This window comes from Bos indicus, chromosome 23 (genome assembly GCF_029378745.1).
Source record: "Bos indicus isolate NIAB-ARS_2022 breed Sahiwal x Tharparkar chromosome 23, NIAB-ARS_B.indTharparkar_mat_pri_1.0, whole genome shotgun sequence".
NCBI lineage: Eukaryota > Metazoa > Chordata > Mammalia > Artiodactyla > Bovidae > Bos > Bos indicus.
In genome coordinates, this window is record NC_091782.1 from 10028594 (window position 1) to 10053679 (window position 25086).

Sequence of the window (25086 nt, forward strand, 5' to 3'; positions counted from 1 at the left end):
GGGGAAGGGGAGCACTCCCCGGGGTCCACGGGGCTCCCGCAGGGGGGCCGAGGACTAGGGCCCAAGGGAGACCCTCTCGGCGCCGCCCACCGCAGACAGAGCCCCTCGGCCGGGCGCCACGGAGCACCCCCTGGGAGGAGGAGCAGGGCGCCAGCCAGGGCGCTGGGGGTGCTGCCCGCCCCCCCGCACCTCCTAAGCCGGCAGCTGCCGCCTCAGCAGCGCGGCGTCTCCACCTGCGCAGCCACCGCTCCGCCCGGCGCCGCGCCGCCATTGGCTCGCTAAAAATGCCTCGCTAATCTGCGCCCATCTGCGCGCCTCCGCCCGCCGCCTCCCCTCCTCCGCGGCTCTGACCTTCCTCCTTCCCGCAGCCCCGGGCGAGGTCCGGAGGGACGCGGCGGCGCAGCCTCTCTTGCCCCCCGGGAAGTCGATCGGGCTTGAGGCCGGGCCCCCAGACGCCCCGCTTGGCCCCGCGGCGCCGCCGATGGTGCCGGGCGCCCCTGCCCCCAGGTAAGGGGTCTGGCCCTTGGATACGGGGTAGGGAGGGAGCGCTCCAGTCTAGGGGTGCGTGCTGGCGGCGGGCGCAGAGGCGGACAGGGGGGAGGATCGGACAGCTACCTGCAGAGAGGTGAGCGCGCGACCGCGGGTGCTTTGCAAGCGCCGGGGTTGTTGAGCATCACCCGGAGCAGTGTCAGGATGTCACTGAGCTGGGCCCCCTGGGAGACGGACCTGGCGGAGGCCTTCACCCGAGGGGCGGGGGGTGGGGGAAAAACGCAGGAAGTAGGTGCCTTGGGAAGGTGGGACCCAGGCCCCAGGTCCCATCCAAGGCTCTGGCCTGGCTTGTTCCGGTCCCAACAGGGTGGGTAGGCTGATGCCAGCTTGGTGCGTAGGCTGTTTATGGACCAGAGTTGGCTGGGGAGAAATACAGCAGCTGATGCCCGCCCTCGGTCCTGTCTGGTTTACAGTGAAAGATATTTTTTTCTGTCTTGTCTGCCCCCTTTCCCCACTGCTGAGATGGGAGGGGGAAGAGAAGGAGAAGGTGAGGATAAATGGCCCGCACAGACTGCAGAGGCCAGGGTCTGTCTGGCCCTTCTCCCTTCCCCAGCCCCCAGGCCACTTTCTGCCCGTTGGAATTCTCTCTCCTCCTTAGTTTTGCCTATGGGAGGCCTTGAAAAGCTTAAAAGGTCATCAGGGTGTGAGGGACACAGTAGCAAACCACAGAGCTTGGCCGCGACCCAGCTTCAAGCCCCAGCCGCCCCCCACTCTCTACCGCCCAGCTCTGCACCCCACGTGCAGTGACACATGTGGCCGCTTTTCTCTGGGCACAACCATAAATAACTCACGTTGTCCTGGCTCTGGCCTGGCGGGGGGTGCAAACGGAACTGTCTGTCAATGGTCTTGGAGGTTTCATCCCTCACCCACCCGGCCTTCCCATCACAGGTCCATAAGCCACTCACAAGCCCTCCTCCAGGTAGCTTCCTGCTACCCCAGGTGAGATCCGTGCTGCCTGCCCTGCATTCTCCAGCCTAGCTTGCCTTGTGCCTTGGTTATTTATGCCTCTCCCGTCACCCAGAGACTGGAAGTGCTTTAAGACAGGAGTTTGTGTGATTCATCTGTCATCGCCCAGTACCTGACCTGGGTCTGGCACCAAGTACATGTTTGTGGAATGAGTGAATGAATCTACTTGAACTCTGAGAAATAGCTGGCACCCTGAAGGAGGCGGGTGAGCCCCATCTTGGGCTCTCATCCCGTCCCCCAGGACCAAAGAGCTACTGAAAACAGATTCTCCCATTCAGGCCCTTCCTTGGCCTAGAGGTGATGAGCAGCTATGGCATTTAGAGATAGATACTGGGGTCCGAATGGCTCTAGAGGGTCTTTTGGGGCCCCAGGCTTGAGTCCCTGGCTGGTCCAGGCTTGCTGGAAGGCCCTGGTGAAGGTCTGACTTGCCTCAAGCCTCTGGGTTGGCACTTGCCTCCCAGGGTGCTGAGCCCACACCAGACTCTCTGTCTCTATCCCAGCCCTTAGGAGGGTCCCGGTCAGCATCAGGGCATCTGGGAAGGCCTGAGGCAGGCCATGCTCAGGTTCTGGGGTCCTCACAGCGAGCTCTGAACAGATCTTATGATTGTGTGGAGGAGCCAGTGTAGGCCAGAAGAGGAGGCTGCCAGCAAGAGTCCTGGCCCAGCCACAAGGCCGTGCCTGTGACATGGACATACTCAGGGCATCTGCAGCCCTTATTGCTCCTTTGACAGCCATGCTGATAAGACAGCAGCAAGATGTCCTTGTCCTCATGTCACAGAGGGGGAGTCTGAGGGTCAGCAGCAGAGCCCAGCCCGGGGCACAGTTCCTGGCTCCAAGTCCAGTGTTATGTCCACTGCACTTGAGGGAGCGGGGGCAAGGCCCCAGGCCCAGGTCAGTGGGTTGTCCTCAATCCCGTCTGGCTCTGTCCCACCCCCAGTGATGGAGAAAGGAAGGGTGCGATGCTTCAGGGCTGGGAGAGGATATGGAGGATGGTTTGGTTAGTGCCTGCAAGTGGTTGGCCCAGGGGAGGGATGCAGAAAAAACAGTAGAAACCAACAGTGCACAGCATCTGCCAGGAGCCAGGAGGCAGCCACTTTTTCTATATTGAGTCACTCAATCTTCACTTCAGCCCAATTGGATACTATTATTATCCCCATTTTACACATGAGGAGACTGAGGCACCGAGAGGTCATCTGTCCAAGGTTACACGGTTTGAAACCGGAGGAGCTTGGATTTGAACCGAGACTCCAGAGTCCGTTATTCCCTAATGTATTCCCTAACGCAAGAGCAGGAGGGCTGTGGACCTCGGGGCTGGGGACTCGTTTCCATGGAGACACAGGTTTTAGGTACTCCACGTGGCAGATAGTGTGTGCTTGACTGGTGGGACTATGATGGTTTCAGAGGCTCAGGGTGAGAACTCTTTGAGCTCCTGCTGTGTGGCAGGCGGAGACGTTTATGGGACCCTCACCTGAGTCTGTCCCTCCCCTGCTCTGCGTTCCTCGGCGGCTCGGCTCCCCTCCCTGTTTCTTTGAGGTGAGGACAGAGCGCAGTCTCCCTCCCTTGGCCCCGCTGCCCTCCCCGGGCCTGGGCTTCCTCTCCCTCCTCTGCCCTCCAGCTGCTCTGAACTGCTTTCGATTCCTCAAATAAACCACCCTCCTCTCACCTACAGGCCTGTGCACAGACTGATCCCCTGACCGGGCCCCCTCCCGCCTCCCTACCCAGTCCTTCTCACCCTCAGGGATCTGCTGAGACTTTTCCTTCTTCCAGAAGCTTCCACAAATTCCTCCTCCCCACACCTGGCCCACTTCACCTCACACAGTATCCTCTCTGGCTTTCCATTGCCCCCGCCCCACCAGCTGTGGAGCCCTCGGAGGCAGCGTCTGCGTCCTGCTCCCATGGCCCCCAGAGCCTGGTGCAGAGGACCCCACGGAGTTAGCAAATGGTGGTTCCCCTCTTACACTTACTCTCCAATCTCAGGACTTAGCCTCCTGCTCCAAACCAGTACTAAGAACCCCTCCAGAATTTGCATATAGCCCCCCAGCAAGGACCAGCTGGTGGCAGAAAGCCTTCGGTGGAGAAGTGAAACCACCTGTGGGTCTGGCAGGACTGGGGAGGCATTTGGGGTGGGAGTTCGCTGATTTGGCGGGAGACCTCCCTGGGAAAGCAGGTGGGAGGTCAGAGAGGAGGAGGGCTGCTGGGTTGGTTTTACATTTTTATTAAAGAAAAAAAAAGCTTTTAATATTATTTTTATTATTGTATTACTTAAGTAATATGTACCTGTGTGGAAAAATCTAGAATGTACTGGAAAGCCCAAATAAAAAAAAAATATTAACCAGCCGCAGACCGACCCACTGTGGACACTTAGTGGCCGGTTTCCGGTCAGGGGCCTGTGGACCGGGGAGGGGAGGTGGGGACAGGTCTGGTGGGGCAGGCAGGGGAACGATCCCTGGCCTGTGGACTGCAGGGCAAGGAAGGAGAGTGAGTGGAGAGAGAAGCGGAACTCTGGGAACTCTCCGGTGGTCCAGTGGTTGGGTCTCCCCGCTTCCACTGAAGTGGGCACAGGTTCGATCCCTGGTCCAGAAACTAGGGTGGATCCTGCATGCTGTGTGGCACAGCCACAATGAATGAATAAAAAATAGACTTAAAAGTGGAGCTCTGATGCAGGCCCAGCAGAGAGCCCCCCACAGCTTGGGCGCTCTGGAGCTGGAGGGGCCCTTCAGAGTTGCTGTGGAGTAGCTGGGCCTGAGGACCTCTGCATCCCTCTGACGCTGGGTATGGCTCAGGACGTGCCCTTGGACAGGTGGCTCCAAAGCAGCCACCATCCCGAAGGGACTGCCAGCACCCCCAACAGAAAGGATGGATGGGAAGGTGTGAGACAGGCTGAAGGGAGAAGAGCAGCAGGAACCTGGCCCCAGATGGCTCTGGCGGCACAGAGACTCTAATCCCAGGGAAGCTGGTGGGGCGTCTCTGGGTGGGGAGCATTTCTGTGAGGGTGGGCTGGATGCCTGTGCAGACCTCGAGCTTGGGGTAGTAGGTTGACTAAAGACTGGGAGGGCAAAGAGGGTCTTGGCTCCTATTTAAAAATCACTTGATCTTTAGACACTGGGTGGGGGCTGTGGTCTGCTTGCCAGATAAACTCTAGGATGCCCAATTAAATCTGACTTTCAGATGAAACAACACATTTGGTAGGCTTTGGTTTGTTTGTTTTTTGGTATATGTATGTCCCAGATATTGCATGGGACATATTGGTACTAAAAATTTTGTATGTTGTTTATCTGAACATCAGATTTAACTTAGTGTCCTGTATTTTCATTTGTTAAATCTGGGTCCCCTAGACTGGGCTGAGGTGTCGGGGAGAGAAGGGGAGAGAGGCGGGGAGGGGGCTTAGCGCTCCTAGTTTTCTCTTGTTTTGTATTGAGGGACACTTGTTTGAAGTTGACAGTTTGAAAAAATTAAGATGTCCATTGAAAAAATTTTTGCATGTGTTTCTGTTCGCTGTCTAGAAAGTAATTGTCCATTTATGAATTTTGGTTCCCTAGTGCTGTTAGAAATAAAATGATCCATCCTATTATTTATTCAGGAGGTTTGATGATCAAAGGTGGAGTCACTAAAGAAGAGTAATCCATTTGAGAAATAAAAGTCTTCATCAAAAGAAAGCTCTTAGGTGGCAGAGGGTGTGGGAAACTGGAACTCTCCCATCAGCTGAGGTTGGCTCGACCTCTTTTGGCAATAGCTGCAAGTTTTTTTTGAAAGCCAGCGTTTATTCCTTCAAATACACATAGTTCTAGAATTTTTTACATTAAAATAAGAAGAGAGAGACTTTCCTGTTGGCCCAGTGGTGAGGAATCCATCTTGCAGTGCAGGGAACTTGCGTTCTGTCCCTGGTCAGGGAACTAAGACCCTACATGCAGCAGGGCATCTAAGCATGCATGCCGTGACTGCTGAGCCCATGTTCCACGAGAGAGTCCGAGCATCACAATGAGAGATCTCATGTGACATGACCAAGGCCCACTGCAGCAAATTTAAAAAAAAATTAAGAAGAGAAATGCAAATAAATAGTTATAGGAAAGAGAAGGTATAAACTAGGAAATACGGAAATATTTGTATGTTTATAAATAATAATAGCAAGTACTTGCTGAGAGCTTGCTATGTTTTAGAAACTGTTGTTGAAATATACTGTGATTCAATAAACTGTTTGTACAGTAGAATACACGGGTGAGGTTTTAATGGGGCAGTTCCACGCCCCAGGGCTTCTCCTATAGGCGCCCTCTTGGCATGCAGAGCTGGGTGGAATGGTCCATGTGGCAAAGCTAAATGTCCATCAGGAGGGCTGGTGACATAATTAGGACCTGATGAGAGGCTGTGATTTTAGGTAGCTGTTAGTTCTGTTGTTTGGTCAGTGAATGTGGACTGAATGTCTTCTGTGTGCCAGGCGCTGTTTTAGGTGCTGAAGACCAGAGAAGTGGGCAGAGCTTAATAGTAGGGTGGAAAGATGGCAGGGTATATTGGCAAGTCAAAGCATATGACTTTGTAGAACAACATGTGTAGTATGATCCATTCAAAAAATGCGTATGGGGACTTTGCTGATGGTCCAGTGGTTAGGACTCAGCGCTTCCACTGCTGGGGGGCACCTTTAGTCAAGGCAAAGTCGAAGTCACTCAGTCGTGTCCGACTCTTGCGACCCCATGGACTGCAGCCCGCAAGCTTCCTCTGTCCATGGGATTCTCCAGGCAAGAATACTGGAGTGGGTTGCCATTTCCTTTAGATGATCCCAAAAGCCATGCAACTCGGCCCAAAATAAAATATACATATGTATCTTATGTGCCTATTTGCATAACGATGTCCCCAGAGCTGCATGTCTGATGGTTTATCTCTTGGGCGAGTACTGGGAGGTCAAGTACCAGGCAGGAAGGGCAATGTTTGCTTTTTAGCGCCCTGTGCTCTGCGTTTACATCACAATTGTCATTACTCCTACAAAACATAATTTACAAAACATAAACTCCACTTCATAATACCTGGGATTTTTCTTAGAAGTCTCAAAAAATTGAGCATTTAAATTACACTCCCCTCCAATGCGAACTTGATGCCATTGGAGTCAGATGCTGCTTACTTTGGGTTTGAAGAGTTTTTATTTGTAACTGGTTTTGCCTTTTTATTTATTTATTTTTAATGGAAAGATAATTGCTTTAAAACATTGTGTTAGCCTCTGCCATACATCAACACGAGTCAGCCACAGGTATACATACGTCATCTCCCTCTGGAACCTCCCTTCCACTGCCCACCTCTTCCCACCCCTCTAGGTTGTAGAGCACCGTTTGGGTTCCCTGAGTCATGCCGCATATTCTCAGCGGCTCTCTGTTTTCCGTGTGGTAATGTGCCTGTTTCCACGCTTCTCTCTCCATTCGTCCCACCCCTCCTCCCCCACTGTGTTCACAAGCCTGCTCTCTCTGTCTGTGCCTCCCTTGCTGCCCTGCAAATAGGTTCTTCAGTGTCATCTTTCTAGATTCCATCTATATGTGTTAATATACGACGTTTGTTCTTCTCTTTCTGACTTACTGTGCAATAGGCTCTAGGTTCATCCACCTCATTAGAATTGACTCAAATGCATTCCTTTTATAGCTGAGTAATATTCCATGGTATGTATGTGTCACAACTTCTTTACCTGCTCATCTGTCAATGGACACCTAGGTTGCTTTCATGTGTGACTGGTTTCTAACCGGTCTCCTCATGGGCTTGTGTTCTCCTCTCCTTCCTCCTCCCAATCCTGGGGTGGACAAAACCTGCTGGGCACCTCACCGGTTGTCCAGTGGTTGAGAATATGTGCTTCTACTCATTGCAGGGGCACAGGTTTGATCCCTGGTTAGGGAGCTAAGATCTGGTATGCTATGCAGTGTGACAGAAATAAATAAAAAACGGAAATTTTTAAAAAAGAAACACGCTGGGATGGGAGAGGAAGTAACTGTGGTGTCAGGAGGGCATGGAGAAGTGAGGCAGGCCCTGCAGAGCAGTGCCAGGGGTCCTGAGGGCGTCTGAGGGCCTCTGACATAGACCAGGCGCTGTTCTGTTTGTCCACATTTATTAACTCATTTAGTCTTCTCAGTAACCTTATGAGGTCATCCCATTTTACAGATGTGGAAACTGAGGTCAAGTGACTTGCCTGAGGTCACACTCGCAGGTGAGTGGCAGAGGCAGGATTCAGACCTATGCAGTCTGGATGCAGAGGAGATGACCCCTCCTCCCAGTGAAGAGAGTCCTTTGAAGTTGTGCTCCCAAAGGCTGGGGGTGATTGATTGTGGATGGTCTTCTGTAGAAGCAGACCTGGAAGGGAAGGATGGTAGATTCAGAGAGCTGGGCACAGGGGCAGGAGGGGAAATCAGTTCAGGAACCCAGAGGAAGAAGCAGGAGATGAGGCTGGTAGGAGATCCAGGAGCCGGATCGTTAGATGATCGGCCTCACGGGACTGGCTGGGACAGGTGGCCCAGGGCTCTCCCTGCTCCTTGCAGGGTCTGGCAGAGGCCCAGCCGGCCCAGCCCCACTCTGTCCCACCTGGGCTTTCTCTGGGCCACACATTCTATCCCTCACCTGCCTGGGTCCAGCCTTGACTGACCTCCAGAGCAGAAAGGCAGCCGAAGTGGGGCAGGGGCAAAGGCTGGGCTTTGGGATGCCCCTGCTGAGGTTCAGGCCTGACACGTATGGACGGGCCTTATGCTGTTCAGCGCCTCCCCTTGGACTTGATTTTCCTTCCTTTTCTTTTTAAACTTTTTATCATGGAAAAGTATAAGCATTTCCAAAAGTAGAATAGTATAATGAACCATCATTGTCCCTAACATTCAGCTTCAAATGCTGTCAACTCACGGCCAAACTCGTGTTTCAGTTCTGTACCCCTCCCTTCCATAATAATTCAAAGCAAATCCCAGGCATGATTTCATCACAAATATATCAAGATGTGTCTCTAAAAGATAAGGATTTCTCCTAACATAATCATAATACCATCATCACACTTAAGAAGAAATCATTTTCTTTATATCGTCAAATGTCCACTCAGCATTCACATTCCTGGTTGTCAGATGTCTTTTTTTTTTTTTTTTTCTTTTTTCACATCTAGTTTGACTCAAGATCTAAATAAGGTCCACACACATTGTGATTGGTTGATAAGTCTTAGTCTCTTTTAATCCATACTTCCCCCCTCCATCTTTTCCTTTGTCCTTGGCAATTGATTGTTGGAGAAGCCGGGTTGTTTGTCTTGTAGGATTTCCCGCAGTGTGGGTTTTGTGGATTGCATCCTTGTGGTGTAGCTTAGCATCTTCCTCAGTCCCCTCTGTAACTTGGTAGTTGAGTTCATCTTCTGAGCCCTCCTCGTGCAGTCACCAGGCTCTGTCGTCAAGATCCCCAGAGTCCCACAGCTTCTCACCACTTACACCGCTGCTCTCGCTCTCCCAGATTACTGCAGCAGCCTCTCCCTGGTCCCCCTGTGCCCCCCTTGCCCCAGCAGCCAAAGAGATCCTTTTAAAACCTAAATGAGATCATCTTCCTCCTCTGCTCAAAACTTTAATGGCTCCCTCTTACTTGGAATAAAATCTCAAGTCCTGTAAAAAGTCCTCTAGTGGCCTACAAGGCCCTGTGTGATTTGGCTGTCAGGTCCTGCTGGCCTCATCTCATGCCTTCCCCTCTTCGCTGGGCTCCTGGCCATTTCCCGGGCATATCAGATATCCTCCTGCCTCAGGGCCTTTGCTCTGCTCTTCCCTATGCCTGGCTGCAGAGGTCCACATCTCTGCCCATGTCACCTCCTCAGAGAGGCCTTCCCAGAGCACCTAAGACAGCCCCTGTCCTTCTCCACCGCCGACCTTGCTCTGTTCTCCTTCATCGCACTCAGGCATCCCTCGTATGAGTCTCGTTGTTTCTGGGCTGTCTCCCCTATCTGCCTGTGAGTTCCCTGAGAGCAGGGCAGCACGACTCTGCCCAAGGAGCAGACTTCCTTTGCCACTTAGATTCCCTGCCTGTCAGCTCATTTCCTTCCAGCATTTTCTGGAAAGCAAAACAACCCTGGACTTGTGTGGGGCACTTCAGATTTTATAAAATACTTCCTGTCTTAGGTCAGAGTCCCCAGAAGCTGTACCCAAGAAGGAGATTCCTGGACCGTGGTTTCCTGCAGGCATGCACACAGAAGGGAGAGAGCAGGACGTCTGATGGGGTCGGGAAGGAGCCGGGAAAGGTGCTTTCAGCTGAGTCCAGCTCCGGTCCCGTAGGGAGCCCTGGAGTGGGAGCAGTAAGTGCAGGGTTGTCTTCCTTTGAGGCAAGGGGCCAGGCCTTTGGAGCCTCTTCTCAGGACTAGGTCACTAGAGCGTGGCCTCCAAGACACCCCTAGCTGAGGCTGCCCACCTAAAGCTGCGGTCCAAACACCAATTCAAAAAGCCACATGCACCCCAGTTTTCGTAGCAGCATTACTTACCATAGCCAAAATATGGAAGCCACCCAGATGCCCATCAGCAGATGGCTAAGGAAGATGTGGTGTGTCAACACACACACACACAGAGACACACTGGAGTATTACTCAGCCACAGAAGAGAATGAAATTCTGCCATTGGCAGCCACATGGATGAACCTAGAGAACATTATGGTTTGTGAAATGAAGTCAGAAAGACAAATACTGCATAAAATCACTTATATGTGGAGAACAGACCAATGTGTACGGAAAAGAGAAACAGACTCACAGATGTAGAGGACAAACTAGTGGTTACCAGACTAGTGTGAATGTATGTGTGTGTGTGAGTTTGTGTGGGACGGGGAAGGGCAAGAGAGGGGCACGGGGTTAAGAGACAAAGATTGCTATGTGTAAAATAGATAAGCAACGGGGATATACTATACAGCACAGAGAATTACAGCCATTATCTGGATGTATCTTTTAATGAAGTGTAAATTGTGTAAATACTGAAACCCTATGCTGTACACCTGAAACTAATATTGTAAATCAACTACAATAAAAAATAACAACGCTCTGGAGAAGGGGGCATCTGTGAGCCACCTGCAGTGGCTCAGGGGTGGGTGCCCCGTCGATGAAGGGCTCTGACAGCACCACCTTCACCTCACATCCAGTTTCTGCTTTGAGCCCTGCCATAAGCTGATGAGGAAGGCATTTATTAGTTACCGTTACTGCTGTTTTGATAAGTAAGGAAGCTGAGGTTGGGATGGGGATGACTTGCCTGGGGTTGCACAGCCAGCGGAGTAGACCTGGGATTCGATTTCGGATTCTTGCTGGGATGCCCTCATTAGTTGATAAAGTGTCTTAGTGGCTACTGGGCCCCTGTTTTACTCTCACGTATTCATTCAACAAATATATATTGAGCGCTGTGTGCCCAGATTGAACAGGGCACCGACCATTCAGTGGTGAATGAAACCACCCTGTCCTTGGCCCCTGGAGTTTTCATTCTGTGCCTCCTCCTGCATTTAGCTGATCCCCCACCCTGCTGACCCCTGCTGAGCCCTCAGCAGCCCCGACTTCAGTAATGAGAGCACGTGATGTTTGTTGAGCACTTACTATGTGCTGGCACCGTGCCAGGCTCGTTGTGTTGATGAACTCGCTTCACCTTCCCAGTGCCCCATTTTTGGATGGGCAAGCTGAGGCTGCAGAGGGCCCTAAGGCTCCAAGCCCAGGTCCTTCCAGGAGCTGGGATGCAAACCGCCCCCTGAGCATGGCTCTTTCCGCTCCTGCCTCCCCTGCCCTGCTCCCCCCACGCCCGCAGCAGGATATCTGGTGTCACCTCTATCAGCAGCTCCATCGGACGCCAGGCTGCCGCCGCCGCCTGCTCACCGGGTGTTGGGTGACCGGCTGCTGTCTCGCCTGCCCCACTTGGCCCTGCCCCAGGTGGGGCGCTTCTGATGGGAGGCCTCCCCACCCTCCGGGGGCCAGGATCCCTGCCTCCGCACCCCTTCTCACCACTTTTGTCACCGGCCCCAGCTGGCTGGGTGGGACCTTCTGGCAGCCCCAGCTGGGCCTGGGCATTGGGGGCCCCTCTGCCCTCACACCAGCTGTCCCTAGTAAGCTGCAAAGCTGGCTCAGGTGCCCCTGGACAGAGTGAGGGGTGGGGGTCAGCTCAGAGCGGGCTTCCTTCCCCGCTCACGTTTCCCCACACAGGGCCAAGATAAGCCTAGCAGGGAGAATTCAAGTTATAACATTTCCACCCGAGGAGGGTAAGAGTGGGAAGGGACCCCTCTAGACTGGGGGTGAGCACCGCAGCCTGCATCAGCTCCAGAGATCGGAGTTGCCTGCCCCCTGCTTCTCTAGCTCTTTGGAGAAATGACTGATTGCAGCTCTGAGGAGCCGTAAAACTTCATTCCAGGAAGCAAGGACACTTCCAAAACCGTATGAATGGTGCCAGAGTCAACTTCAGGAGGTTCCCACTGACCAAAGAGAGGACAATCTGAGCATCGCTGAGAATGACTGAAGGACTGGGACTCATCAAATTTATAAAAATCCATGATGATGATCAAAACGTTAAAAAAAAAAATACAAACTCCGAACGACAGAAAAGCCTGCTAATAACCAACTGTCTGCAAAAACAGGGAGCCTGGGCTCCTACACACACTGCTTGTGAGCTGAATTATCTAGTAATGCTAGTGAACATTCCCGGCAATGCAGCAGTTCCGCTCCGGGGGATACACCCTGCAGGACGCACGCATATATTTATCCAAAGACATGGATGAGAATGTTCCAAGCATCATTTTTCACAAGAAAACAACATTGATGTCTGCAAACAGTAAACTGGATAAGTAAATCACGATACATTCACATATCAGAACACTGTGCAAAGATAAAAACTAAGGGACTACTCCTGCAAAGAAGAATCTAGTTGCATGATAAAAAGAAAATGTTGATTTTGAAAACAAAAAAGACAGGCATAAAATAATACATCATTCCATTAATTAAAATTCAAGAAGAGACAGAACTATTTGGTTTTGGATGCATACTTTGTGGTCAAACCCAAAACAAAGCAGCTAATAACCCCAGCTATTTAGAATGGTTGGTCCCTCCAGGCTCTCCCACAAACCCACAAGAAGGGCTTGTGGTGGGGAAGTGTCCATGGGGGTCTTTTGGAGCCCTGGCAGTTCTCTATTTTTGACCTAGATGGTGGTGATTTTATATTAATGGTGGCTGTTGGCTTTATAACTTTTCTTCTATACAGTTATGACCAACGTAGACAGAATATTAAAAAGGAGAGACATTACTTTGCTAACAAAGGCTTGTCTAGTCAAAGCTATGATTTTTCCAGTGGTCATGTATGTATGTGAGAGTTGGACCATAAAGAAAGCTGAGCACCAAAGAATTTGATGCTTTTGTACTGTGGTGTTGGAGAAGACTCTTGGACAGCAAGAGATCTAACCAGTCCATCCTAAAGGAAATTGGTCCTGAATATTCATTGGAAGGACTGACGCTGAAGCTGAAACTCTAATACTTTGGCCACCTGATGCAAAGAACTGACTCATTTGAAAAGACCCTGATGCTGGGAAAGATTGAAGGCAGGAGGAGAAAGGGACGACAGAGGATGATATGGTTGAATGGCATCACCGACTCAATGGACATGAGTTTGAGTAAACTCTGGGGATTAGCCATGGACAGGGAGGCCTGGCGTGCTGCAGTCCATGGGGTTGCAAAGAGTCAGACACGACTGAGCAACTGAACTGAACTGTTGGTTTTATATTAACTTGTTAAAATGTATAACCTATTTTATATACTTAAATATTTTAAAACTAGAAAAAGTACTCATTGGTCACCTTTAGAGGTTGCTACAGCACCAACTCATTTCTCTAGAGAAATGATCAAGAGAAGGAATCAAGCCTTTATCCTACTACATATGCCAGATTTCAGAATAACAAAATAGATGAAGAGGAAAATTTCTTTATAGAAGTCTGGCAAACAAAATGATCAAATTAGAAAACTCACCATCTGGTGGGGGAGAAAAATGTGATGGAAAGCTGACGTTAACTTGCAGCAGAGGTGGGATGGCCTCGGCTCTCAGGGCTCTCCTGCCTCCCGGCCGCTGCTGGGCACACAGGCCTCCCTGTGGACCACAGCACTCCAGCTGTCACTGCCCAGCTCAGCTGAGCAATCCAGCCTGTGGGTGGGGCAGGCAGGGGGTCCAAGGAGGCATGGGAGAGGCTCAGAGATCTGGAGAAGTGACTGATGGCATTTCTGAGGGCCCGGAAAACACATTATACATGGAGATATACATACAATTATATTGGGTTGGCCAAAAAGCTCATTCAAGTTTTTCCATAACATCTTACAGAAGAATCTGAACAAACTTTTTGGCCAACCCAATACACACATATACATTTACAAATTTGAGATATAATTCATACACCATAATTTTCACCTTCTTAAAATGTATAATTCAGCAGGTTTTAGCACATTCACAAAGTTGTGAATCGCTGCTTCTAATCACTACTATCACAATCACCACCACCATCTAACTCCAGAACATCTTCATCTCTCCGAAAAGAAACCCATTAGCAGTCACTGCTCAATTCCTGCTTCCTCAAGCTACTGGCAGCCACCCATCTGTTCTCTGTGTCTATCAATCTGCCTATTTTGGATATTTCATGTAAGTGAATTTTACCTTTTGTGTCTGGCTCCTTTAACTTAACACACTGTTTATAAGGTTCGTCCATGTTCCATGTAGCGTGTAACAGTATATGTAGTCATGTATGGATGTGAGAGTTGGACTATAAAGAAAGCTGAGCGCCGAAGAATTGATGCTTTTGAACTGTGGTGTTGGAGAAGACTCTTGAGAGTCCCTTGGACTGCAAGGAGATCCAAGCAGTCCATCCTAAAGGAAATCAGTTCTGAATATTCATTGGAAGGACTGATGCTGAAGCTGAAACTCCAATAATTTGGCCACCTGATATGAAGAACTGACTCATTTGAAAAGATGCTGATGCTGGGAAAGATTGAAGGCGGGAGAAGGGGATGACAGAGGATGAGATGGTTGGATGGCATCACCAACTCAACAGACATGGGTTTGAGTAAACTCCGGGAGTTGGTGATGGACAGGGAGGCCTGGTGTGCTGCAGTCCATGGGGTTGCAAAGAGTTGGACACGACTGAGCGACTGAACTGAACTGAACAGTACTCTATTCCTTTTTGTGACTGCATAATATTCCATTGTGTGGATTACATATTTTGTTTATACATTCAGTCATTGATGGATGTTTAAGTTGTTTTCAGTGTTTGGTTATTATGAATAATGCTTCTATGAGCATTTATGTACAAGCGTTTATGTAGAGATGTTTTCATTTTTCTTGGATATATAATTATAATGGAATTGTTGTATCATATGGTAACTCTCTATTTAACTTTTTGGGGAATTGCCAGACTGTTTCTAGACATATACATTCCCTCCTTGCAACATATGAAAGTGTCAGTTACTCTTCATTTTCACCACACTTGTTATTGTCCTTTTTTTTTTTTTTTTCCAATCATAGCCACCCTAGTGCATGGGAAGTAACACCTTAGTGTGGGCCTGATTTACATTCTCTAATGACTGATAATACTGAGCATCTTTTCCTGTGCTTATTGGACTTTTGTATCTTCTTTGGAGCAATGTCTTTTCATACCCTTGCCCATTTTAAAATTGGGTAAATTGTCTTTTTATTGTTGAGTTTTTAGAGTTCTTTATGTGTTCAGATACTGGGCCCTCATCATATAGATGATTTGCAAATGTTTTTTCCCCATTTCTAGGGGTTGGCTTTTCCCTGTGGACCCATTTCCTGGGGAAAGGTCTTTAGAGACTCAGTCTGGGTGTTGGAAGCATTAGGCTGTTTGAGTTCTAGAAACCAACCTAAGGACCCACTTAGAGCCTCAGCAGCTCTAGGGAGTAGGGCCTCGTCTCACAGTGGTGCTGAGACACAGAGGAGGGAGGCGGCCTGCCAGGGGGCACCAGCTGCTGTGCGGCTGTGCAGCACCAGAGTCAGGGCCCCGGTTTAGTTCCCACAGCTTCTCTTGGGGTCTTCATTCCAGCCCAGTCCACATCCTCCAAGCCCCCAAACTCCACTGTTCGCTTTACCTGGGTACCTCCCGCTGTTTTGTTGCTCTCAGTTCCTCTCCTTCAAGGAAAACCCTTCCTGGCTGCCCTAGCCCAGAGGGGTCCTCCTGGGGTGAGCTCCAGGAGGCAGGAAGCTGCACTTGGACACATGATTGTTGTTGTTCAGTCGCTCAGTCGTGTCCAACTCTTTGGACCCCGTGGACAGCACGCCAGGCTTCTCTGTCCTTCACACTGTATCTCTTGGAGTTTGCTCAAACTCATGTCCATTGAGTTGATAATGCCATCCAACCATCTTGTCCTCTGTCATCTCCTTCTCCTCCTGCCTTCATTCTTTCCCAGCTTCAGGGTCTTTTCTAATGAGTCAGCTTTTCGCATCAGGTGCCCAAAGTATTGGAGCTTCAGCTTCAGCATCAGTCCTCCCAATGCATATTGAGGATTGATTTCCTTTAGGATTGACTGGTTTGATCTCCTTGCTATCCAAGGGATTCTCAAGAGTCTTCTCCAACACCACAGTTTGAAAGCCTCAATTTGGAAAAAAGCAAATTCAACCAAGGGAAAGAGTTTTCTTTATTGCGGGACTCGTCCGTGCCTTTAGCTTGCTACTGTGTATTATGAACATTAAGGAATTTAATTGCCAAAACCCAGAAGCAACCAGGATGACCTGCAACAGGTGAATGAATAAACAACTGGGTATACCCAGACAATGGAATGTTATTCCATGATGAAAAGAAATGAGCTGTCAAACCATGAAAGACATGGAGGAACCTTAAAAGACATATTACTAAATGAAAGAAGCTAATCTGAACAGGCTACTTATGTGATTGCAACTATATGACATTCTGGAGAAGGCAAAACTACAGAGACAATAAAAAGGTCATGGTTGCCAGGGGTTTGGAGAGAGAGAAGGATGAATAAATAGAGCACAGGGATTTTTAGGGCAATGAAACTCTTCTGTGTGAGATTAAAGTGGTAGTTACATGCCATTATACATTTGCCCAAATCCATAGACTGTACAACAAGAGTGAACCCTAGTGTAAATGATGGATTTTGGTTGATGATAATGTGTCAGTGTTGATTCATTGATTGCACCAAAGGAACCACGCTGATGAGGGATGTTGAGGGTAGGGGAGTATATGTGTGTGTGTGTCAGAGGGGAAGGTTGCTGTGTGGGAATTCTATTTTCTGCTCAGTTCTTCCTGAACCTGAAACTGCTCCGAAAAATAGTCTATTAATTTAAAAAAGTAACATCAGGGAGTGATAAGTGTTACAATGGAAAAATGGAACAGGGGTAGGGACCAGGGGGTGATGGCTGTTTTAGATGAGGCGGGGGTCAGGGACATTGATCTGAGACCTAAACAAGGCAGGAAGCAAGCCCGTGGACATCACGGGAAGAGCTGTCCAGCAGCAGATGCAAAGGCCCTGAGGCAGCCAAGGGCCTGATTTGTGTCAGGGTCGCAGCAAGGACGAACTGGCAGGAGGGGAGCGAGGGGCGGGTGAAGAGGCTGGAGGTAAAGACAGACAGGGTGGGACCCGCCATGTTGGCTGTAGGCCTGGAGGTCCCGGGCAGCTTGTTCTCAGTGAAACGTGAGTCACTAGGGGGTTTCAGCAGGGGAGGACACATCAAAATTATATTTTACGATGACTGTCAGGCAAACGAACTGAAGGGGCAAGGATGGAAGCAGGGAGACCTTTTAGGAAACGACACATCTTCCAGGTGAAAGAGATTGTGGTGTGGACCCACTGCCCCCAGAGGGGGGGCAGGGGGGCTGGATTCTGGGTCTGGTGAGGGGAGAATCGTGGGATGTGGGGGTGAGGGAAGGAGAGGAAAGTAGGACTTTGGTTGGAGCATGTGGGTGAATAGAGGTGTCCTTTTCTGAGGTGGAGAAGAGAGCTGAGCAATCAAGAGTTCTGCTGGAACGTGTCTGCCTACCTGTTTAACATCTGAACGGGGGAGCCATTGAGGAGGTGGTTGGGTTTACAGGCTGGAATTCAGTGGCAGGGCTGGGGCTGGAAACTGGAGTGAGGTGTTAAAGCCACAGGCCGGATGAACACCCCTCGAGAGTGGGCGTAGGTGGGGAAGAGGAGGGACCCCAGGCCGGGCTGAGGGTGCAGGCACAGAGGTTGGAGAGACCAAGGAGTGACTGCAGTGGGGGGGGGGGGTGTGTGTGCAGTGTTAGAGAAGCGGGGGTCCACGTGTGTCAGGGCTGACGATGGGGTGGCGACTGAGCACAGGGAGGAGGAGGGCGGGGACTAGGAGAGGCCAGAGCCGGATTGGAGGGCTTTAGGAGGGAGTGGGTGTCCTCTACAAGCCAAGGAGCAAGCCAAGCAGGCAGGAGCTGAGGGCAGCATGCATGCAGCATGGGACTTTTTTTTTAGTGACAGAAACACTGCCCTTTCTCCATATAGGAAAGGTCCCATACGGAGGGAAAACTGGGTCACGTGGGAGAGGGAGAGAACTGTTTGTTGGGGTGATGCAGTTGGGGAGCTGGTGCCGGCGGGAGGGAGGCAGAGCCTGGGGATGGGGAGCAGGCGGGGGTGGGGCCTGGTGGACTGGGATTTTGAGAGGAGTCTGGTAGATTCCGAGGACACTCTGGGTGTTCACAGGGCCTGGATCTCAGTATGTGTCTACGTTCCGCTCCCCTGACCTCCCTGCCTAGGGCAGCCTTTCACCTGCAGGGCACACACCAGCCAGACAGGGCGGTGACTGCCCCCACGTCATACAGAGGGACCTGGGGTGGACCCACGGGACACCCTGGGAGCCAGACCTGGGCCAGGAATCCATTTATCTCGTGGTTCCCATATGGTCCTATTCTAATGGGGCTGTGATGACTGTTAGGGCCCCTGTGTCTCATAGTCCTTGAGATGCCTGGGTATTTGTGGATTTCTCTTTGCCCAGTTCCCTTTCCCTGATGAATGGCTGTGTCAGCCCCTCTGGGGAGGGTCTGGTGGGAGCATTACCGTATATACTTGTTCTGGGCCGCAGGACACTTGCTCCCAGGCACCTGGCCTCTCCTTCCATCAGCTGGACCTGAAACCTTGCTCAAGTCTGGAAACTGGGCAAGAAATCATAACGTTTTATTGGGGTGCAGCCCAGGGGTCATCAGGCCTTGGTTTGTTTTGGTTACAGAGAGTGGGCCGGGTCCTGGCTGCCCCTTGACATGCCTGGTTTTGGTAGCCATCTCCCATATGCAAAGCTCTGCGGGTCAGGCCCTCCCAGCTGCCCTCTGACCTGCTCAAGAGCTGTGATAACACCGCCCACCTTGTTCTGACCAGTCAGTGCTGTCACCTGGCCTCTTACTTGGGGACACTCTCACCATCATTGCGTCAGGATGCCCAGTTCTGTCCCAGTGGCTCCTGGTCTCAGGTCCTCAGAGGACACAGCCCTGAGCTTGTCAGGCTGCTGCGGCCCGCCAACTTGTGGCCAACACTTTCCTACGGCTTTGGCAGATAACGATTCCATGAGGCTGTCCTGCGGAAGACGGACGCCTGGTGGGTTCTCCAGCCTGACGCGCCGTATTCACCCGACGTGCTCACCTCTCTGAGCCTTTTGCCTTCTCTTCCACTGTCTGCAGCCCGGGCATTTCTACCTCTTGTGCCAGGATACCACTTTGTTTTGGCTGAGCCATGCGGCTTCTGGGCTTCTGGAATCTTAGTTCCCTGACCAGAGATTGAACCTGGGGCCCTTGGCAGTGCAAGCACCGAGTCCTTAGTGGTGGTTCACTAACCACTGGACCACCAGGGAGTCCCCTGTGACCACTTTCTCCAAGCACCATGCTCGTACCATCTTTCGGGGTCCTTGTCAGTGTGTGTGTGGAATTAACTCTCCTTTATCGGACTCTATGCCCTGCCCCCTTGACCCAGCCCCACCCCCCGCCCCCTGGGCCCTCCTCCCCCCCCCCCACCCCCACCCCGCTCGTCCCCCATGGCATCTACCGTGTTCTGGTTCTGCCAGCACTGGGCTCCCTCAGGCAGCCAGCTGAGGTGTGACTTACCTTAGCTATTGCTCTGGTGGTCAGGCGAGGAACGAGCTAGTTCTAAGGCAGGATCCCTGCGTCATCTTCCAGCAGGGCGCATTCTGGACTCCAAGGGGGACACTTCCTTGGACACAGGAAAGAGCAGGACCTGACCTTGGTGCTGAAGACTCATCCTGGGCTGAGACTTCCGCCTTCCCTGACATTCTGCTCTGCTTATAATTAAGCTCCGCGCCTGCTCCTTAGCTTTCCCCTCCCCTCCAGCTGCAGGAGAGGAGGATTTATATGCAGCTAAGGAGGCCCTTGGCTTCCACACTTGGCCTTAAATTAGTGATTAATCACTCTCAGCCTTTTAGAATTGTCTTTCACCAGTGCACGAGAGCCCCAGCAACAGCCAGCCCATTCCATGGGCTTTATCATTAATCACCAGCCACCCGCCCCGGTCTCAAACTCTGGAGAGACTGCCCGACCCCGCAGTGTGCTCCCCTCCCGTCCAACATGGAAAAGGGTTTGCAGCTTCACTGCTGTGCTAGCCCGTGGCCAGTGCTGCTCCAGCTGTGGTCCTCACTGTCGGCCCACAGTGGGTAACCCAGCTCCATCTGCGGGTTCAGGGGCTGCTTCTGAGAGCTGTTCCTGATGCTGATTCAGGATGGGTTCCTGGGGAGACAGGCTCTGAAGTGATTTTTGTTCAGGAAGGTCTAAGGGTCTTGTTCTCCTTGTATGAGGTGAGGGAAGCAGAACAGGGCAGGGAGAAGGAGGGGTTGAATCGACGGTGCACTTTTTCTTTTTTAAGTGCTCCTAGGTTTTTCCTTTATTTATTTTTTGGTCTCACCACTTGGGGTCTTAGTTCCCCCAACCAGGGTTTGAACCCGTGCCTCCTGCATTGAAAGTGTGGAATCTTAACCACTGGACCACCAGGGGAGTCCCTGACAGTGCACTTTTAACACTGGCTTCGCTTGATCCCCTGAGGAGTGCTAAGGCTGAGATGGCACGTCAGGGTTGTCCTGCATTAAAAATCCAGGGATCCAGGCCTGTAAGAACCAGTGATTGGATGTGAGCTTCCCCTGCGAGGGGGCTGTGAGGTGGAGGACAGTCCTTGGGGAAGGACTCAGACTTGTCAGCAGTAAATATTCCTCGGGCACACCTTGTCCTGAGGCAGGGCTTCTGGGGCGGGTAGCGCACAGCCCAGCACACACTTTATTTAGCTTCTCAGGTGCTGGGGGACATTTGGGTTGTGTGGGGGCCGGTGTGAACCCCACCGCCTTGTGCATTCATGTGCATGCCTCCTGCCTTTTATTTTTTTTGGATCTAATGAACCGGCACTCCCTCTCTTGCAGTGGAAGTACTGAGTCTTACTCACTGGACCTCCAGGGAAGTCCCTTACGTACATGCCATTTGGTGGCCGTGAGCACTCCTTGCTGTCGGGTGGCCACTCGAGAGTGGCAGGGTTGGTGAACTTTAGTAGGTATTGCCAAATAGTTGTCCAAAGTGGCTGCACTGTTTTATAGCCCCACCAGCAGTGTGCCAGAGTTCTGGTTGCTCTGCAGCCTCATCAACACTTGATATTGTCTGTCATTTTATTTTAGCCATTCTGGTGGTCCAGGCATCAGTGATTCTTTTTTTTTTTCTTTCCTTTCTCAGACTTTTATTTTTAAAATCTCGTTCCTTGCCTGGGTATATAGTATTTTGTTGTTGTTTTATTTTTTTAAATGAACATACTGTTGTTTTTATGGAAGTATTTTATGGTAATATAAATTCATACCTTTACCAGAAACATCAGTGATTCTTTTGTGCAGTCAGGGTGGGAAACTGCTGCTCCATGGTATGTGGGTGGGTGTGAGATTTGGGGAGCCCTGGGACCACCCCTGCTTGACTGTACCTGATATCCATTTCCAAGGGTCTTTGGCAAAACCAAATCCTGGTGGATACATTAAAAGGTCATCAGATAGTAACATCCTCGTGTGACTTGATTTAGCCATTTCCTTTCAGCCTGAGAGACCAGCTCCAAAGGGCTGTGGAAGGAAACGGGTTCATTTTGCTGTCCACGAGGCCACCTTCTATGAATCTCACGAGGATAGCTGGCAGCAGCTGCAGGGAGGCACCCTCTCTAGTGTTTCACGGTTTCCAAAATGCTTCTCATCTAAACTCCTTTGGGTTTCAATGCTGCCCCCAAAGACAGCAAGAGAACGTCGTGTCAGCTCCCTAGGACAGAAGGGGAAATCAAGGCCAGTCACTTGTTCAAAGTCATGCAGCAAGTTAGTGCAAAGTGACCATGAGTCCAGTGGTGGATTCCAAGTCCAGGGCCCCCAGTTTACTGCTCAGTTTCCCTGGCCTGTAGCTCCTCCCTTCCTTTAGAAAGCAACTCAGGACCAGCACCTCAGCACCCCGGCCCCCAGCCTGTTGCCCATCAAAGTACTCTTAGAAGCAGGTATTCCAGGGACTCTCTGGGCCTAACTGTTCCAACCTTGATGGGCTCAGCAGTCTTCTGGAGACCTTGCTTGAAGATTCTGAGTTAGGAGGCCTTATGGGCCCAAATCTGCATTTCTCATCAACTCCCAGTTAATGCCAGTGCTGCTGGCCCATGGACCACGCTTTGAGTAGTGAGGATTCGGACCGATATCCAGCTGAGCACTGTATAGGCGGGTCTCTCTGCTGTACTTGATGTGTCCCATGGAGCTCAGGCAAACATTGGTTCATTACTGTCGGGATTCTGGCATGAGTGTTAGTTACTACAAGTTCAAGTCTCTCTCCAGTTCTTATTATGAGATATACCATTCAAGCCATTGGCTAGTTCAAAGTCCCTTACTCTTAATACCTCTCTCAGGAGCACCTCTTCGCCCTCCCTCTTCCTGCTGTCTTCTCTTTCCTCTTCTATCAACACTCCTAATTCCCACCCAACCCCAAAATGGGCAGGATCTCAGCTAGGCATCAGGCAGAAAGCTGGTTGAGTAAACTTATTTATACTAAAGTGTGAATGACTCACATCTCATCCCTTAACTCTTCCAGAGGTTATTTAGATGTGGGGGGGGAGGGTGTGGGGAAGGAGCTGTGAGTTATTGGAAAAGTTGGCAATGAGGGAATGAACAGGAAATATTCAGGAATTCTTTACTGTACCCCCTAACATTTCCCAAACCTGGGTTGATGATGGACTGCTCGCCCACTCTGTAGTTGTAACTGGCGAGTGGAGAGGCAGCAGGTTGTGCAAATGCAGGAGATTATGCCATGGGGCAAAGGACAGCCTGGGAGGGGGATGACAGGGGCCAGAGCACCTGCACTGAAGCCTTGGCCACAATGGCTTGTTGTGAATAATTGCTGCGGTAATGATGAAGACTGCTCAGGCAAATGGATTCCAGTTTACACTCTGCTCCCTGCAAAGGTCATCTATAATTGCCCCATTTCCTCCCTGTGGTGGGTACGAGGCTGCAGTGGGGGCCTGTCAGGGGGTTTCTGGGCTCTGGGCCCTCACTGAGAGGGATGGGGGCTGAGAGCCACTCCGGGTGATCTCTGCCAGCTCAAGGGGAGAGGCAGGAGGTGGCAGCCTCCCCCACCCCGGGTGGTGCTCCAGCTCCCCAGCGCTCTCCTGCTGAGCTGGCTGGGAACAGGGCATGCGGTACTCGCTGACCTGCTGAGCAGTGACTGCTGGTGGCCTCAGCGACCTGTTCTGCCCATTGGTTTATCTAGAAGCTTCAGCCAGATCCCTCTGCCCTGACATGCTGTGGGGCTTTGTGCTCTCAGCCCTGCTTCTCTGGGTGTCTTTCTCTGCAGAACAAAGGAGTTGGGCCAGGCACAGTGGCCTTGGGAGGCCCTCTTAGATCTGGATCCCAGGAATCTAGCCTTTGGCCCCCCAGGTTTATGGAAGATTTGTGCATGGGCATTAGAGTCAGAATAGAGTTTGAATCGTGGCTCATTCCTGCTGTGTGACATTGGGCTGCTCACTTCACCTCTCTGACCCCAGTTTTCCTCTTTTTTAAAAAATGGAGATAATGGTAGATGTCTCTTAGTGTTATTTTTGAGATTAAAGACAGTTGTGGCAATGGATTCTGACATAACTGAGTGCTTCTTCTGTGTCAGGTATGGTTCCAGGGGCCTTTCTTCCCCCCCAGCTGCCCTGTGAGGTCGGTGCTGCCCTTATACCCAGTATAAGATGAGTAAAGTAATGGAAAAGCAGACGTGTTTTTAATAGCCATTGGCTTCTGCTAAGCTTTTTTATTTGTTGTTGTTCAGTAGTTCAGGCGTGTCCAATTCTTAGGGACCCCATGGACTGCAGCACGCTAGGCCTCCCCAGCCATCACCAACTCCTGGAGCTTGCTCAAACTCATGTCCATTGAGTTGGTGATGCCATCAAACTATCTCATCCTCTGTCGTCCCCTTCTCCTTCTGCCTTCAATCTTTCCCAGCTGCTAAGCTTACTCCTTTTTAAATTTTTCTTTGTTATTTTTGTAATTTTGGGGGCCACACCACGTAGCTTGCAGACTCTTAGTTCCCCGACCAGGGACTGAACCTGTGCTCTTGGCAATGAAAGTGTGGAGTCCTAACCACTGGACCACCAGGGAATTCCCCTAAGTTTGCTCCTTCTATGCTCCTTGGGAGGCTTCTCCAGTGAGGCTCCCCCATCTGCTCCGTATGCCCTCACCTCTGCACCTCTGCTCAAGCTTTTCCTCCCCCGAACACCCTTTCCTCCTTGGCCCACCCAGCTGTATCCCCAGGAGCCCTCCCCGCAGCAGCCAGACTTCTCTGATTTCGTAGCACGGACAGCCTGTCCCGCACCCTCCAGCAGGCGGTTACCATCAGACTCTGTAATCTCTCCCGAGGCCACCCACGCTTCCTGGGGCTGAGCCTGCGGCTGATTCTGCTTCATCTCCTCAGATGTACCTGTCACAGCCCTGGGCATGGAACCCATATGTCTGAGAAGTTCCAAGGCTATGATCTCCCACACCAGGCCCAGCCTTGTACTAGAAAGTGGGGAGACAGACCAACACGAGATGACCCGGGACTAAGAAGGACTAAGAAGTGCAGCAGGGCAGTGGCTCTCAGCCTGGGATGCCCTTGGGCACCACCTGAGGACCTTGGGATTGCTGGTGCCTGGGCCCCACCACACAGAGTCTAGGGTGAGGCTGGACTTGAGTTTTAAAAGTGTCCTAGGTAAGAAAATTGGACATCCACGTGCAAAAGAATAAAGTTGGACCCTTACCTTACACCATGTACAAAAATGGATCAAAGGCATAAATGTAAGAACTAAAGTGATAAAAGTCTTCAAAGAAAATGTAGGCGGAAGTCTTCATGACATGAGATTTGGCAGTGGTTGCTTGGATATGATGCCAAAAGCACAGGCAACCAAAGAAAAAATAAATACAAAAAGTGAACGTGTTAGTCGCTCAGTCCAACTCTTTGCAACCCCATGGACTGTCCATGGGATTCTCCAGGCAAGAATACTGGAGTGGGCTCCCATTTCCTTCTCCAGAGGCTCTTTCCAATCCAGGGATCAAAGCTGGGTCTCCTGCGTTGCAGGCAGATTCTTTACCAGCTAAGCTACCAGGGCGGTAATATATAAATTGGACTTTA

The 25086-nt window shown here is 51.0% G+C and overlaps 1 protein-coding gene across 1 annotated transcript in view; it reads left to right on the top strand.

Annotated features, from left to right (window-relative positions):
• The first annotated feature begins 259 nt into the window (after positions 1–259).
• The window catches only part of PACSIN1 (protein kinase C and casein kinase substrate in neurons 1), a 65062-nt gene continuing 40235 nt past the window's right edge, over positions 260–25086 (top strand). The window contains exon 1 of the mRNA XM_070777852.1: positions 260–507. The gene's annotated coding sequence lies outside the window, so the exon portion shown is untranslated. The remainder of the gene's footprint in view (positions 508–25086) is intronic.